At 53.4% G+C, this 16,895-nt stretch overlaps 1 protein-coding gene across 3 annotated transcripts in view; it reads right to left on the reverse strand.

Moving 5' to 3' along the window:
• ACAN (aggrecan) overlaps positions 1-13,274 on the reverse strand; it is a 67,895-nt gene extending 54,621 nt beyond the window's left edge. For all 3 annotated transcript variants that reach the window (XM_047860967.1, XM_047860968.1, XM_047860966.1), the window contains exon 1: positions 13,213-13,274. The gene's annotated coding sequence lies outside the window, so the exon portion shown is untranslated. The remainder of the gene's footprint in view (positions 1-13,212) is intronic.
• Positions 13,275-16,895: the final 3,621 nt, after the last annotated feature.

Below are 16,895 nucleotides of genomic sequence, written 5' to 3' on the forward strand. Positions count from 1 at the left end.
AACAGGCTCCAGGCTCCGAGCCATCAGCCCAGAGCCCGACGCGGGGCTCGAACTCACAGACCGCGAGATTGTGACCTGGCTGAAGTTGGACGCTTAACCGACTGCGCCACCCAGGCGCCCCTCCTGCCTTTTTTTCTTAATGCTTATTTATTTTTGAGAGAGAGAGAGAAAACACATGAGCGGGAAAGGGGCAGAGAGAGAGAGAGAGCGGGGAGAGAGAGAGAATCCCAAGCAGGCTCCACGCTGTTAGCGCAGAGCCCGACTCCAGGCTTGAACTTGTGAACTGTGAGATCACAACCTGAACTGAAACCGAGAGTCAGACACTTAACCGACTGAGCCGCCCAGGTGGCCCTCTCCTGCCTTTCTTTTCTCTGTGCCACTCAGGCGTCATGCCTTGGAATTGGTCTTTTTTATATATATGTATTTTATTTTTAAGTAATCTCTACACCCAATGTGGGACTCAGACTCACAACCCTGAGATCAAGAGTGACAGGCTCTACCAACTGAGCCAGCCAGGAGCCCTGGGATTGCTCTTTTCTTTTTTTCTTCTTTTTTAAAATATTTATTTATTTATTAAAAAAAATTTTTTTTTTCAACGTTTATTTATTTTTGGGACAGAGAGAGACAGAGCATGAACGGGGGAGGGGCAGAGAGAGAGGGAGACACAGAATCGGAAACAGGCTCCAGGCTCCGAGCCATCAGCCCAGAGCCCGACGCGGGGCTCGAACTCCCGGTCTGCGAGATCGTGACCTGGCTGAAGTCGGACGCTTAACCGACTGCGCCACCCAGGCGCCCCAATATTTATTTATTTTGAGAGAAAGAGTGAGCACGAGCAGGGGGAGGAGCAGAGAGAGAGGGAAAGAGAACCCCAAGCAGGCTCTGCAAGTGTAGACCAGGATTATTATTATTATTTTTTAGTTTTTATTTATTTATTTGGAGAGCCAGAGAGAGAGAGAGAGCATGAGCAGGGGAGGGACGGAGAGAGGGAGAGAGAGAGAGAGAATCCCAAGCAGGTTCCACACGCTGACAGCACGAAGCCCAATGCAGGGCTTGAACCCATGAACTGTGAGATCATGACCTGAGCAGAAATCAAGAGTCAAACGCGTAACCAACTGGGCCATTCAGGTGTCTCACCAGGATTGTTCTTGATGGATTTTTCTAGATCTTTCTCAACTGCCCTTTGAACCCAATATTTTTTTTAACTTTTTAAAAAAATGCTTATTTATTTATTTTGAGAGAGAGAGAGAGAGAGAGAGAGAGAGAATGTGAGCGGGGGAAGGACAGAGAGAGAAGGAGATGGAACCCCAAGCAGGCTCCACGTTGTCAGCACAGAGCTTGACTGTAAGGCTCGATCCCACAAACCGTGAGATCATGACCTGAGCTGAAATCAAGAGTCAGACGTTTAACCGACTGAGTGACCCAGGAGCCCCCTTTAAACTCAATCTTTGTGTCTTTCTTGGTTTGGCTCCTTGACCCTCACGTCATCATCAGACCCTTCCATTTCCCTTTCTGTTCTCACTGATTGACAATGTGGCTCTCTGTATTCTAGGGAGCCAGGAGAAGGGAGAAACCTATCCCAGATCCTGGTCTGGATTTTATTAACAAAAACCCAGAAGTGAAGGTTTCTTTGAGTTTTCTGGCCCATCGAGACTCAGAGCCTCTTTTCTCCTAGTGTCCACATAGGACCAAGAAAGGCTGATGTCTCAACAGAGGCACAACTGAGGCTGTTCAGCTGTCTTAACATGCTCAGAACCACCGAAGGTTCTCCCAGGACAGTTAGACTTCCTAGCTCCCCCAGTTCCAGGAGGAAAGGACAGGGCCTAGAGCAGGAGATCAGAGGGACCAGAAGCGGCTCCTGGTCCTAGTATACCAGCCCCTCCCTCCCTCCTGAAAGCTGTCTGCCTCCTGAAAGCTGGTGGCAGTTAGAACACCTGAAAAGGAATTTCTTGCTTTGTAGGTGTGGTACAGTCCCAAGGGGCAGCAGCAGAAGGAATGGGTACGATCAGGGCTGTTGTGCAAAGCTGCAAGGGGCTGTGCGCTGCCCCACTCCGGGGGGCATCCTACACATGGAACGTAATGGAACAATACCCCCTGGAATGGTGTGGTGGGGGCCCCTCGGTACAACAGGGCTTGCTGCAGCTACCGGGGCTGGGGAGGGGGGGAGGTTAGGGGACCTGCCCTGTTCCCCAGTTAGCTTCAGGGTGGCAAAAGCATACGCCTCTTCTTGTATTCCCCACATCCCTCTGTGTTCCAAGTTTGCATGGCTGCCTTGAGAGCCTAAGTGGTCAGGGGCGCCTAGGTGGCTCAGTGGGTTTGGCATCTGACTTCAGCTCGGGTCATGATCTCGCCGTTCGTGAGTTCGAGCCCCGCGTCGGACTCTGTGCTGACAGCTCAGAGCCTGGAGCCTCCTTTGGATTCTGTGTCTCCCTCTCTCTCTGCCCTCCCCTACTCACACTCTGTCTCTCTCTCTCTCTCTCTCTCTCTCTCTCTCTCTCTCTCAAAAATAAACAAACATTAAAAAAAAAAAAAAAAGAGCCTAAGTGGTCAGGAAAGGAGCTGAGGAACTTCAGGTTGGGCAAAAAGAGGCAGTCACATGACCACCCAACCCACGTTCTCAGATACCAGGAATGACCCAGGGATATTCATGATTAACATCAGTTACTGCTTCGAGGACACTTGCTCTGGGCCAGGTACCTCGGTTAACCTCTGTTATTTTATCTTCCCAACAAACTCAAGAGGTAAGAGACCGTATACCTGATTTACAGATATGGAAACTGAGACCAGTCAAATCTGGCAAGCTCCCACCACTGGTGAATTGGCCCAACTGGACCTTGAGCTCATCTGCCTGACTTCCACTCCTACAAGACAATAGCCTGATGGATTCTTCTGGGAGTGCAAGTGCTACAATCAGGAAGGGGGCTGGGAATAAAACGTAGGCGACTATGTGCTAGACCCTCCATTGCAGAAAGACAAGATAGGGCTGGAGGGAGATATGGAGGCCCACGGTGGGGGAGTCTGAGAGGACAGGCGCATAGGACAGCTGGGGGAGAGATGCCATTCAGCGTTCAGTGTGGATGGGGAAGGCTGAGAAAGGTTGCCCACTGAGATCTTCAGGGTCATGAAGACCCTGAACTCTGCCAGGCCAGGGAACCGTGTCTCCGTCCTATCCCTGGGGTCTGGCCTGCCTCCTCCATGTCATAGGGAGCGCTGGGACACCACAGCTTGGAAATGAAATGACAGAAGGCCCATGGCCCATGTTGGGTAGCCCAGTGATAGAACCTAAAAATATAAATTCATTCCTAAAAGGAGCTGCTCCCCCTTGATGTTCGAGTTATCATGAACTACTAAGGGAGGCTGGGGGCAGGGGGGAGGCGGGCATATGGAACGTGGCTTCTTCTCTCCTTAGCTGGATCCCATTGGTGGCCGTTCTGAGCCACGGCCAGCGGGAGACGGGGCTGCTGAGGTGGCCGGGATAGGTGGGGGCTGCTTTGGACAGAGCACTGGGAGTTAAGAAGTTGGGACCTAGTTCTAGCTCTGACACTATCCAGTGCCATATGCCCCTAGGCAGGACATATTAATTTAATTTTAATTCGAGAATAGTTACATACAGCGTTACGTTAGTTTCAGGTGCACAATATAGTGATTCGACACTTCCATACATCACCCGGTGCTCATCACAAGTTCCCTCCTTAATCCCCATCGCGGATTTTCCCCATCCCCCACCTACCCTCTGGTGACCAGCAGTGTGTTCTCTGTAGTTAAGAGCCTGTTTCTTGGTTTGCCTCTCTTTTTCCCCTTGCTTGTTTTGTTTCTTAAATTCCACCTATGAGTGAGATCATACGGTATTTGTCTTTCTCTGATGGGCTTATTTCACTCAGCATTCTACCGGACATCCTCCTTTTCAGATGTCCGTTCTCTTATCTCTGACAAGAGTAGAAAGCCCCATAACAGTGGCTTCCAAAAGGCATAAAATCAGGGTCGCTCTGATCAAATCTGACATGGGGACCCCTACAATCACTGCCACCTCTCTATTCACCCCTGTGGCCCCTATGGGGTGTCGCAGACGCCCCATCACCACTCTAGACTCTCTGGAGCACAGTTTGAAAAGTACTGAAGTCATTTGTCTGGTCAGCACACTTGTACTGAGCACCTACTGTGTGCTAAGCATTTTCTGGAGTCTCACAGCAAGATGATCCGGTCAGACCGTCTGCATGATGCCCCGTGCAGCTTTTGGTTGGGTGGGGCTGGGGGGGTGCAGACAACCACCAAGAAAACCAACCAACCAGGACCTTGTAGATGGTGATAAGCTGCAAAGACAGTGCAACTCAGGGCTGCTGGGACACGGGGTGTGTTCATCTTCTTTCAACTGGGTGGTCAAGAAAGGCCTCACGGACGAGGTCATATTTGGACCCGAATGACCAAGATGAGTCAACCTTGCAAAGCCAAGTGGGAAGAGCTTCAGGTGGAAGAGGCTAGGAGGCGAAAGGCCCTAAGGCAGGAATTAAGTGGGATCTGCTGGAGGGTGGTGGGTGAGGGGAAGGTGAATCAGGATGCTGAGGGGGAAAGGGAGACAAGTGCCTGAGGGCCTCCGAGCCAAGGAAGGGGACTGGGCTTTATTCCAAGTGTGGAAGGTCTTCCGAGAGCCTCTGCAATCCCCAGAGGGCTGAGGAGGGATGTGCAAATCGCCTGATTGATTGCTGCAAGCATCTAAGGGTCGGTCACTCCACACGGCACTTGCAGTGACTAAGGAGGGGGCTGGACTAGTCACAATTTTCCAGCCACTGAATGTTGCTGGAGCCTTCCCTGGCATAGGTGAGTCTCACTGACCCCTGTGGGTAAGCCCCTGGGGCCCCTGGGCCACTGAGATGGCAGCTGGAGAAGAGCAGAACGGGGGGGGGGGGGGCAGGTGGGCAGGGGAAGAAGTAGGAGGTGAGGTCTAAGCCAGTGCTAGGTCTTTTCTTGGCTAATAAAGCTGCTTCCACCCCCAACCTAGCCCCACAGCACTCTTCTCCATCAGGACTGGGTGTGGAGACCCTTTATGCAGTCAGGTCCCCCCACACCAGGGAGACCCACTCTGCTAAAACATTAGCAAAGCAAGAAAAGCAGAAGTCACTGCGGGTTGGAAGGGGGAGTCCCAGAACGAGGCTGCTTCAAGGGGAATCAATGGCCCAGAGGTGAAGCAGCCCCCTGATGAACTGTGTGGGGCTGGGCTGGGGGTGACACTCAAGGCTGTAGCGATGAGGACAGGGGACAGAGACAAGCATGCAGACACAGCTTTTCCTTGCTCAGCTCCAGGGGCCGGGAGTTCACTCCACAGGGGACGGAACATACATTATACTGGCGCCCCCTGGAGGCTCACAGCAAGTAGAGCACTGGCCCTCCAAGTCAGGCCGCTGGCCACTGGCCCTCGCACTGGGAGGGGGGAGCCAGGCTCACAGCGAGAATGTGTCTGCAGACAGGACTCTCCCATCCCCAAGGAGACCACACTGGGTGCTCCACCTCCCTCCCAGGTTTTTCAATCCGGGAAACAATGGAACTAAAATGGCCAGCCTTTAAAGAGAAGGTGGCAGGTATGAGGTGGAAAAAGGAAAGGGCGGGCATCGCCTTGCTCTGGGGGTGGAGACGGCTTGCTGGGTCAGTGATGGGTGTTAAGAGATTTAAGTTTTTAAGTCCTCCCATCTCTGTCTGCCCCTGGGGCCCTGGTGCAGCTGCCTCATTCCTGCTGCAGGATCAGCCCTGGCTGATTGCTTAAATCAGCATCTCTGTAGACCCTCAGTGTGCTCTAGGCAAGGAGAGCTCCCTGGCTAAATTCGGTGTAAGAAACTCTGGGAGATTTCCAATATCCACCAGCATACTGAGAATTCCTGCAGAAAAAGGGTGCATTTTGTTCTGTTTGACACTCAGGGATGAGACCCTTTTCCCAAGAAATGAGCATTGACCATTTCTGCAGGAAATGTTGTGGGTTCCACCGTGGGAACCCTGGCCTAGCTTCATCCTCCTCTAGGGATAAATGTACTTCAATCCAGGGTCAAGGACAACTACGTGAAGGAAGCAGAGCCCCTGTCTCAGGCAGGAGGGAGGAGACAGAGAAGCAGGCTTTGACCTTCTCATTCCCCTAAAGGACACACTGGGGGCAAACGCTGTAGTTCTGCCTGCAGGGGGGCGGGGGGAGGGCAGGTGACCCCCCCCCCCCCCCCCCAGAGGCAGGGCTACAAGGAGATGGCTTAGAACCAAATGCACCCAGAGGAACTGCTTTGGGCTTTACACGAAGGGTTCAGAAACTGGACTGCATTGGAATCACCCGGCGTGATTTTGCAAAGCACAGATTCCTCTCCTCCCCTCTCCTCCCCTCCCAAGCAGAATCTCATTTTTTCCAAAGCTCCTCAAATGCCTCTGATTCTAGGGACAGAGGCTACTTCTGATGATGGCACCCAGCTTCCCTTTGTCAGTCCCTTGTAAAGCTGACAAACATCGACTACATTCCTGAGTCATCCTAAAATCCAGGTGTTCTCCCGAGCCACCTGGAGCACCTGATGGAGGAGGGGAGTAGGGAGGGGAAGGTCAGGCCAAGGTCCAGGTTTGGTTGGGGAAAACCCCCTGGATGTGATCAAGAGCGGAGGCTGGGATCAGGAAGTCCAGGTGTTCTAAGGGAGCTGGGAGGCTGGGCTTCTCCTCACCCTGGACGTTTCTCCTATAGGAGCTTTCTTCCCCAGAGCAGCCCTGGAACCAGCAAGGGCTCGGGAGGTGCCGAGTCAGAAGGTGGCCCAAGGGTAGACAATGGGTGGCCCCAGGATGAAGTGTGTCCATAGTTGGGTTCTGGTGGGCACAGTGCTTCTGTGATCAGGTGCCTCCTTTTAGTTTGAATGTGACAGGTGACATGGAAGCAGGAGCCTCAGCAGCCCTGATGGGAGCCGTGGCTCTGCTGAGAGCAGCCCGAACTCCCTCTTTAGGACTCAGGTTCCTCATCTGCATAATGAAGGACATGGGTGATTTATTTAGGTGTCCCCTGGGTCCCTTTCTGATCTAATGCTTCGGGACTTAAAAACAGAGGCTCAGGGAAGCTTGGCAATTCCCACATCCACTCCTTTGGCTAGTGACTTTCAGTTAGGCCTTGATATATTGTAAGCTCCACTCCACGTGGTGGAGCAAAGGCCCTGTCGCACAGATGGGAAAACGGATGTGCCTGCACTGAGGTAAGTCTCCGGGTTCCTGATGCTGATTTGGATCAGCTTCTTTTCAGTAGCTTGGGCTTCCTCTGTTCCGATGTCTCGCCATTACCCCCCACTCCCAGTGGGGCTCCATTCTGGTGGTTGGGACAACTCCATGGCTGTAACTGCAGTACCCTCTAGAGGGCGCTGCTGCCGGTGCTGTAATCTGAGCCTGGTACCCACTGGGAACTACATAGGTCCTGGCTTCTTCAGGCTTGCTTGGGATGCAGGAGAGGCAAAGTTTGGGACAGCTTCTCTCAAGCATTGCAAGGAATTTATAGTGCGAGGGTCCGCTCATTCATTCATTCAACCAGGCTGCCTGTGTGTGCCAGGCACTGGATTAGGAACAGCGCACACCAGATAGAAAAGATTCCTGCTGGGGCTCCTGGGTGGCTCAGTCGGTTGAGCGTCCGACTTTGGCTCAGGTCATGATCTCACAGTTCATGAGTTTGAGCCCCGCATCGGGCTCTGTGCTGACAGCTCAGAGCCTGGAGCCTGCTTCAGATTCTATGTCTCCCTCTCTCTCTCTCTGCCCCTCTTCCACTCGCTCTCTCTCTCAAAAACAAATAAAGACATTTAAAAAATTAAGAAAAAAAAAGAAAGAAAATATTTCTGCTTAGGCTTCATAGATGCCCCACCCCCCCAACAAGGCACCTTCCTAGAAGTAATTTCTCCCTGGATCTTGCCCTGCGAAAGTAGGCCTTAGTGTCTCCATTTTACAGATTAGAAAACTGAGGCTCAGGGAGGCAAAGCAATTTGCCCACATCATGCAGCCAGTCAGTGCCCGGTTCAAGCGGCTTCAAGTCCAACGCTTCTCCCACTGCCCACACTGTAGGATGCACACATTGGCCTTCTCATTGGAGCAAGCCCCTCCCCCTGATTCTCACCCCTTGCTGGGAGCTGTGTGTGCAGGGGGGCGGGGAGGTGCTGCACACACAGCACCCCCCCCCCCACCAACCAGAAGGCATTACTGTGGCAACCGTGCCCCAAACAGCAACCTTGTTTGGCCTCGTGATCCCACGTCCACACCTGCTGATGCTGTAATTTTCCACAGTGGGACCTTGAAAAGCCTCAAAGATGATAACAGCAGTTGCTGGTTTATTGTAAGTCTACTTTGTGCCATGTCCTTTATTCGCTTTATCTTGAACTCTCTCAATCATCAGACAAGCCTCATTTCCCAGATGTGGAAACTGAGGCTCAGAGAGAACAAGTGACTTGACCAAGGGCACACAGCTGGGATTTCAACCTACATCTGGCCTACCAAGGTCCACGTTCTTTCTACTTTACCATTGTGGCCTGGCTTTTTTCTTTCTCTTGTTGTCCGCTCTTCACTGCCTGCCAAACCCTCCCTTCTTGCCCTCCCACCTCCAGTCTTCCTGCTGTGGCACACAGTTGGGCGTGGTCTGGCCCAATAAGTAAATGAAGGTCAGGAGCAGGACTTCTCAGTCTTGGCACTACTGGCATTTTGGGCTGGAGAATTCCCTACCGGTAGGAGGAAAGTGCTGTCCTGTGCATTTTAAGATATTTAATAACATCCCTGGTCTCTGTCCACTAGATGCCAATACCATCACGCCTCCCTGGGGTGACGACAAAAAATATCTCCACACAAGGCCAGATGTTCCCTGGGGAGCAAAACAGCTCCCCAGTTGAGAACTACTGCTTGATAGGAACGCGGGGTCAGGGTCAAGTTGATTATAGCCTGTCTTGCCCATTAGACCATGAGCAGCCGGAGGGCAGGGAGAGTGAATTCTTGACACACCCTTACTGCAACGCCTGTAGCACGTAGCAAATGCCGCTGAAGGCAGAATGAATGAACGGTTTCCATGGACATGGTATGTTTCAGGATGAGGGCCCGATGGCTTACGTTCCCATCCAGATCCTTCTGGCCTGCTCTGGGCCGGCCTGGGTCGTGCACCTTCTCCTATCTGGGCCTCCATCCCCTTCGTGATCTCTTCCATGAGGGTCATCACAGGCCCTGAAGGCCCTGGATGTCCGTGGTCTGGGAACTTCCATGTTCCACCTCACAGGCCCAGAGTCGTGGGGCTGACGGGGCGCAGTCTGCCAGGCTGGAGATTACACATCCGCCCAGTCCTGAGTTTCTCCTTCATACCCTTACCCCTCAAGTCAAATCAATCACAGACAGACGAGCAAGGCCTGCACCAAACAGACCTGACGCAGGAGAGGTGGCTCCTTTTTTGGGTGTGTGTCTTAAAAGGAAAAACATGTAACCTCAAAGGTAACCAAATATCCAAATCGTGATGGCCAGCATGGCACACCCCAAATCCACCGATTCATGAGTTTAACAAAAAGCTTCTTTAGGATACACTATAAGGCCATTGAGAGGGAGAAAAGTCGCCTCTCATATGTCCAGGCCAGCCCGCAGGGCCCGCCCTCCTAGTATGTTCACGCGCGCGCGCGCGCACACACACACACACACACACACACACACACACACACTCAGCTGCTTACAAGGAGGCTCTGAGTTTTTAAAAGTAAACTCCACAGTTTCCGTCCTTGCCCTGGATTCAACTTTTGAAAAAAGGAACCGTTTTCCCGTTTCCCTACAAATTCCCCCTCTCTCTGGTCCCCCCTCTGCCTCACTCCAGCTCACTCCAGCTCTCCCTCTAACCCCACCCCTGCCCTGCACCCCACCCCCCAGCAGCTCCTCCCCTGCAATGTTGACTCCATCTGCAACTACACCCAGGGGCCCAGACCTCCTCTCAGGACGGGTCTTGGGGGAGGAGAGTAGCCAGGGGAGATGCCACAGCCCCCCTTCACCCAAAAGAATGGGTAGAACAGAGCTTTCTCAAGGAAGGAGGGTAGCAGTGAAGCTCCTGTCCAGGCCCACAGCATGGCCAAGAGGCCGCCTGGTGACAGCAGAGAGGATGACTCCAGTCTCCAGATGTTCCCACAGATAGATCCCCTTTCCCAGGGCAGCCCATTGGCCCTGTCACCTTTTCTACTCCGCTTACAAGTAGGTCTGTCCTCCATGCATTGTTTCCTCTCTGATTCTGGACCCTCTGCCTTGAACTTGACTTTCACTCCTACCCCCAGCTTCCACCCTTCCTGTCTCCACTCCCAAGATGCTTAACGGTCCAGTCCAGGTGTGAATATACGGGCACCTGCCGGCCGGAGCCACGAGGCCGGCATTTCTCAGAGACAGAAACGTTATCAGGATCAGTGTCTTTCCAACTTTTTTGACCACAACCCGCAGTAAGAAATACATCACATAAACATCAAATTTGTATATATTGTGTGTATATTATACACACATACACATTTAGAGAGGACTGCGAAATATATAACAGAGATAGAAGTTTCCAGAAACAATACTTATTGTTACTGCATGAGAGGCACTATGAGATTATTCTTTCCTATGTCATTACACCCCCCTAAACTGCCGATGGACACATTCTATGCTACATGTCCCAACAGGAGTAGAGACAGACTGAAAGTGAGACTCCAAGCAGAGGCCCGTGGGCCTCCCCTGGCTCAGCTGAGGCCCTACCAATGCCCAACAAGGGGCTTGGGAGGGACCAGGTTCTAGAAGGCATCATGAAAAAATTCCACACAAAAAGTTAGGACACACAGTCTTTTACGGTTTTAGAATATTCTAAATCAGTAATCTCCTGAGCTTACAGTTTGTGACCCCAAGGGGGCCTAGAAACCATTAGAGGGGAGGAATTCAGGTTTCTGGTGCCCTGTGATCTGGGCAAGGACCTCTTCAAAGACCATGCAGCCAGTAAGTGGCTGAGTTGGGACGTGAATGCAGGTCTGCCTTGCCGGGCAGGCTTCCACCCTCACAGCTCTCCCCCACCAACTATCTTGGAGCTCTCTCTCTGACTGGGGAGTTGGACAATCTGTTCTGGGCATGTGGGGATGGAGGGTGCCCCACTCAGTATGCAGGGGTGTGTGTGAGAGGGGGCGCAGGGGTGAAATGTGTGCGTGGGTGTGAGAAGGGGCATGGAGTCAGGTGCGGCCCACAGCAGACGGCACAGGGTCTCGCCACTCGAGCGCACAGAGACGCCTTGCAAATAACTAAGAATATTTCTGCCATTTCCCCGCTGTGGATTCTTTACTCCTATATTGACCAGAGGACTTTCGAATAATACAGAAAGAATCCTAACTTAAGTAGGATTTTCACGGACAATTCTAGGAAAAGAAAAATGTCTCCTGAATATTAAAATTAGTAGTCGCAATAATAGTAATACCAAATAGTTACTGAGGACTTGCCCCGTGGCAGGCACCGTGCTAAGTGCTTGTGTCATCACAGCTACCGTTAACTGAGGACCCGCTATGGGCCAGCACTGAGCACAGAGCCTGGCACCTAGGTGGCGCTCACTAGTTACCAGAGAATGAATGAAGGAACCAGGTGTTGCACGAGAAGCTGCACAGAAATACATCTAATTTAAACTCAAGCTCGATGTAACCTGAAACATGCCAGCATTTTCTTTGAGAAACATTTTCTTCCTTCTGATAATGCCTTCATCCGAAACTTTTTAAATCCGAGGGCCCTTTTCCTTCGGGGTAGAAACACCCTCCTCCTTCGGGTTTTCTCCCCCGTGGCCTCGGGGGTTTTCTCCCTGATGGCCCTTCCATTCCTGGGCAGTCTGTTCTAGGCTCAGTGACTGACACTGATCTACACCTCCTTAAACCACCGTGCCCAGGGGCACAGGCAATCCGATCGCCTCTTCTCCTTTGGCAACCCAGAGGCAAGGAAGGCACAAGAATTAGAGCCCAGACTTCGGAACTCTTAAATCAGGACAAGCAACGGACGAGGGCCTCAGAAAACCCGGGTTGGAGGAGTCCTGCCCTTCCGGTAAGTCATGGGTGACCTTTAGAAAGTCATCACATCTTTCTGGGTTCACTTTCTCTCCAATGTGTTTCCAAGGTCCGGGGTTCCCCTAGACTGTCAGATACCCACCTGCTTCAGTGTCTGGGACCTGAAACACCACACTAACCCGCTCAGCTTTGCATCTTCCTTTATTCCTGGCCACCATCCCCACACAACAGGGACATATGCACCTATCGGAATGCTGGGACCTGGGCTCCTCAGTGGCGAGACCCTAGAAGAATCCTATCACAACCTTGCTCAGGACTGCAAGGGGTAGAATGATGGGAAAGTTTGGGTTGGGTCCCGTCTCCCAAGAGGAGGCGAACCCCCGCCCCACAGTTTGCTCTGGCCTAGAACACAGGTTCAGTCGACAACTGTCCACCCAACCCCAGGGACAGAAAGTCTCCACCATCACTGGCTTCAGAGGCAGAGGGACCCAGAGACAGCAAAACTGCCCATGGTCATGTGTCCTCATTTCCCCTCTTCTTCCTTGAGAGATGTCCCTTCTTGGTGGCATGTTCAGAGCTCGTCTCCCTTGCTGGCAGCTCAGTGGCCGGTCCTGGGTTCTGCCAATCCCCCCCAGCTCTCCCCCACCCGTCTGGGCACCCTGCGACTCCTGGGGCAGGCCAAGTGGCCAAGCAAGTGGGACCAATGGGTTCGCGCAGCCTCTGCTTGGGCACCTGCTGCGTACCTGACACGCTGCCCGTGTCACTTCGTTTATCCCCCAGCCATCCTGCCAAAGAGCCTCCCCTTTCCCTCTAGGCAGAACAGGCCAAGGCTCAGAAAGACGAAGCAACTTCTCCAGCTCAAAAGTAGCACAGGGCATCTGAACCCCCGACTCGAAAGCTGCTGCTCTGTCAACCGGGGCTCGTTCCGGACCCTACGGCTTGAAAACACACGGGAGTTTGGAGTAAAAGCTCCCTGTCCTCTAGTCCTGAATTTCGGGGGGAGGGGGGGGGCGGCAGACGAGAGCCCCTCCTCACGCGTTCGTTTGCCCCCTTCACGCGGAGTCTGCAACAGCCGGAAAGTTTGCTCAACTGCACCGCGCACGCAACGGTCGGGAGCCCCCGGCGCACGCCTCCTCGGAGGGGAGACCGAGGCAGCGCAGCCCCCCCAGCCGCGGCTCGCTGCCGGCTCGCCGGGCGCCCCGGAAGGGAAGGAGACAGTTACCTCGAAGAGTTGGACTCCCTTCCGCGAGAACTTCAGTGCCGCGCACCTGGCGAGGCAGCCGGGGGCTTCTGGGGCTGCGAGGCCCGGGTCTCGCTGCGCAGCGGAGGGAGACGCTCTGCGCGCGCGCCGCGCACCCCTCCGCCTGCCGGCGTCCTGTCCGCGGGTCCCCTCAGGCGGTGGCCGCGGCGGCGGCGGCGACTGGGTTGCGGAGTCCCGGCTGGCCGAGGGAAGGGCCACTGCAAGGTGCCCGGAGCCCCTGGCACCCGCGTCAGATGCCGGCCGGCGAGCGCGCGGAGAGAGAGACCTTGAGCGGCGTGGCGCGCGTCCTCAGCTCTGCGAGCCCCCTCTGGAGCGGCGGGGAGGTAGGTGGGCGGGCGGGCGGGCATGGCGCGCGGTGACACATACATAGGGGCGGGCGGGGGAGGGGAGGGAAACCCCACCCCCGCGGGACCCGAGGGGCGGCCGGCGGGGGAGGGGAGGGCGGAGGCGTCTGGAGCGCGCTGGACCCCGGCTCCGGACCGGCGCGCCGCTGGGGAAGCCGCCCGGGGCGCAGGGCGCGAGAGGAGCCGGCAGCTCCGGGGCCGGCGGGAGGCAGAGGCGCGGGAAGGGCTGCAATGCGGTCGGCGGCTCCGCAGTCAGAGGGGCCCCGGAGGACTGTGCCTGTGCCCGCACCCGCACCCGTGGTGGCCGGACGGGGCGCCCGGGCTCCCGGCGCGGGGTGTGCAGCCGACGCCCGGGGTAGGGGGGTGGGGAGACGCGAGAGGGCAGGGCGCGCCCCCTGCTCCCCGGCCGCGATTTGGAAGGACCCTCGGGAGGAGCCAGCTGAAAGTTTATGGGGATGGGGTGCGCCGGGATGGCAGGGAGGAGTGGGAGAGAAGGAGGTTAGGCGGCGACGGGGAGGTGTGCCGGGGACCGGGAGCCTCGGGGCAAAAGGCTGAGTGTCTTCACAATCCCGGAGAGACCGAGGACATCTCCAACGAAGCAGGAGTTCTCCAGGACTTTTTGTAGCTCCAGAGACCACCCTCCTTAAGAGTTTTGTTTCCAGGCAAAAGAGTAAAGGAACCAGCGGCGTTTGAACACCTTCTGTGAGCTAGTTGGTTAACATACATTCGTATCTCACTTGATTTTCCCCAAACCCCGATGAGGTAAATATTAGGATTCCCTCACCCCCAAAAGATGTGAAAACTGAGGCTCAGAGAGTGGTGGAGTTGGTGGGGTCTGAATTCAAATCCACAGTCATGCTCCCTCCGCTACACAAGCTGCTGGTTAGGCACAGAAATTTTGGGGGACCCGGGCTAGGCTGGTGGCCTTCGGGGTCCTTACGGAGGGAGCTGGTGGTGCTTGACGCTAAGATTTAGTGGCCTCGGTCGATGTGGCAGAAGCCGCTTGACTCCCTCACTGGGCATGGACTGAAGAAGAACACGAAGTGGCATCTTTGTGGGCTGCCCATTACAGAGATAATAGACTCAGCCTTTTCTTGATTCAAAGGCACGGAAGTGGCTCCGTTTCCCCAGGGTGACAACTCTGGAATCGTGTGGGTATTTTGCTGGCCATCTCTGCTAGGGGGCAGGACTGGCCCTGGCCCAGCACATTCTCTTGTGTCTTCTCTGCACAGGGCAGTGACGCCTGGGGAGGGCGTGGCTCCCACTCTACCCACTGGTCCCTGGGAGTTGTGGCTGAGGTGTTCCACTGGTGGGCACCTCTTGGCTTCACTCCTTTTCTACCTGAGTCTGTTGGTTTCTCCCACTCGGGTCTCCAAGCTACAGAGCACCTTGGGCAGGGCTGGCTTGATAGTGATCAGAGCCCCTTAAAGGGAAATAGCATCTTGTTTCTCAGACAAAAAAGTGGGATGCAATCTTGTTACTGACTCCAATGCCTAGGCTAGTGGAAGTGACTCTTCCAGAAAAAAAAAAAAATCCTTAAAATTCCAACAGGAGGAGTCATGGGTTCTCATGCCAGGATTTGCCTGATACTCTAGGTGAGTACAAACTGCACTCTCATCTGTAAGATGGGGTCATATCTGACTTACATCCCAGGGTTAGTGAAGGACAGTTCGATTCAAGGACAAATATTAATTAGGTAATTAATCTTTGTAATGAAGGGAGCGAATGCTTCTTGATCATCTCGTTTTGTAATGAGGCAGGGAAACATACATACAATGGGCACCGATTACGTGCCCACTGCTTGATACAGCAGCCTTTCAGGTGGATATTACTCCCAGTTTATGCACTAAGAAACTGAGACTCACAGGCCACCCAGGTAGTGAATGAGTGTGGGTTGGCATAACTCCACACTGCTGCCCCTACAGGCTACAGAAAACCCAGGATGATTGAGAAGTGCTTGGACAATTCTAAAGACCATGTTCAGAAAATCAAAGGACATCGAGGTCAGAAAGCCCTCTGTGGCATATGGATGCTCCCCTGTTCAATGCAGACTGTTCCTTGTGTGGTATTTCTGATGCTGGTCACTCTTCCTCTGCTCAGATACTTTAATATTTGCTTAATGCCTTTTCCAGGCTGCCTGACCCTATCTGCTGTCGTGGGCAACCTTTAACCTCTGGCTGTCCAAGCGTGGTGTCAGCTGGGGGCTTATTCGAAATGCAAAAATCGAAATGCAAAATGCCAAAGGCCTGCTCCAGACCTTCTGACTCAGAATCTGCATTTTAATAAGATCCCCCAGGTGTTTTATATGCCTTCTGAAGTTTAAGGGCCACTGTGCTGGTATCATTCAGCAGGTTCTACTCATTGAATAGCAAAATTACCAGCCGAGAGGATCTCAGAGCCCGGAAGGGCTCTTAGGGAACGTTGAGGACAGTGTCCTGACCGACGGGAACATTTACTCCACGTGAATATTGCCATGGATTTCACTCTCTTCTGAGGCCATGTCCCATTTTCATGTGATTCTAGTATTTAGGCAGCTCTTAGATTTCACAGAAGCACCTACTGGTCCCCATCACTATGGTTGAGCAATGAACAAAACAGGCCCGTTTCCCCCTCTTGGCCCTGGCCCCCAGACCTCCTTCCACATGGTGGATGTTTTTGCGTTTGTAACCAGTGATTTCACTGTTCTCACCCTCCCTCTCTTCTCCTTTAGGGCTGGGCTTCCTCACTTCACACTGTCCTTCCTCATCTCTCTCCATCAGTGGACTCCACCTGCTCCCACCAATCTTCTCCCAGCAGGTCTGGACTTTCCTTGTCCTGTGTCAAGACCTAAACACAGACCTGTTAGTGTGCTCAACCCAGGGGAGAGCTTACCTCCTCTGACGGGGTACTATGCTTCTGTTAATGCAGCCTACATTTATGTGCTTTTCTGGCAGTGTCATCGTGGCTCCTTTTGAGCCTGTAGCCGACTGAGATCCCCTTTCCACATGTACTGCTATGGCCCAGTGTCTTCCCTGGTATAATGGGTTGTTCTAATCCAAGTGTGGGACTTTATCTTTGCTTCTCCTAAAAATTTCCCTAATAAGTTAAGCTCACCACTCCTGACCATCTTGGATCCTATTTCTTTCTTTCTTTCTTTTTTTTTTAATGTAATTTATTGTCAAATTGGCTTACATACAACAGCCAGTGCTCATCCCAACAAGTGCCCTCCTCAACCGGGATCCTATTTCTATCAGTTTGTTTGCTGTTGTTCTTAGCAGCAGCTTTTCTACAAAGCTGACTAGTGTCCCACTTTTGTGTCTT

Source organism: Prionailurus viverrinus, chromosome B3 (genome assembly GCF_022837055.1).
Source record: "Prionailurus viverrinus isolate Anna chromosome B3, UM_Priviv_1.0, whole genome shotgun sequence".
Classification (NCBI taxonomy): Eukaryota; Metazoa; Chordata; class Mammalia; order Carnivora; family Felidae; genus Prionailurus; species Prionailurus viverrinus.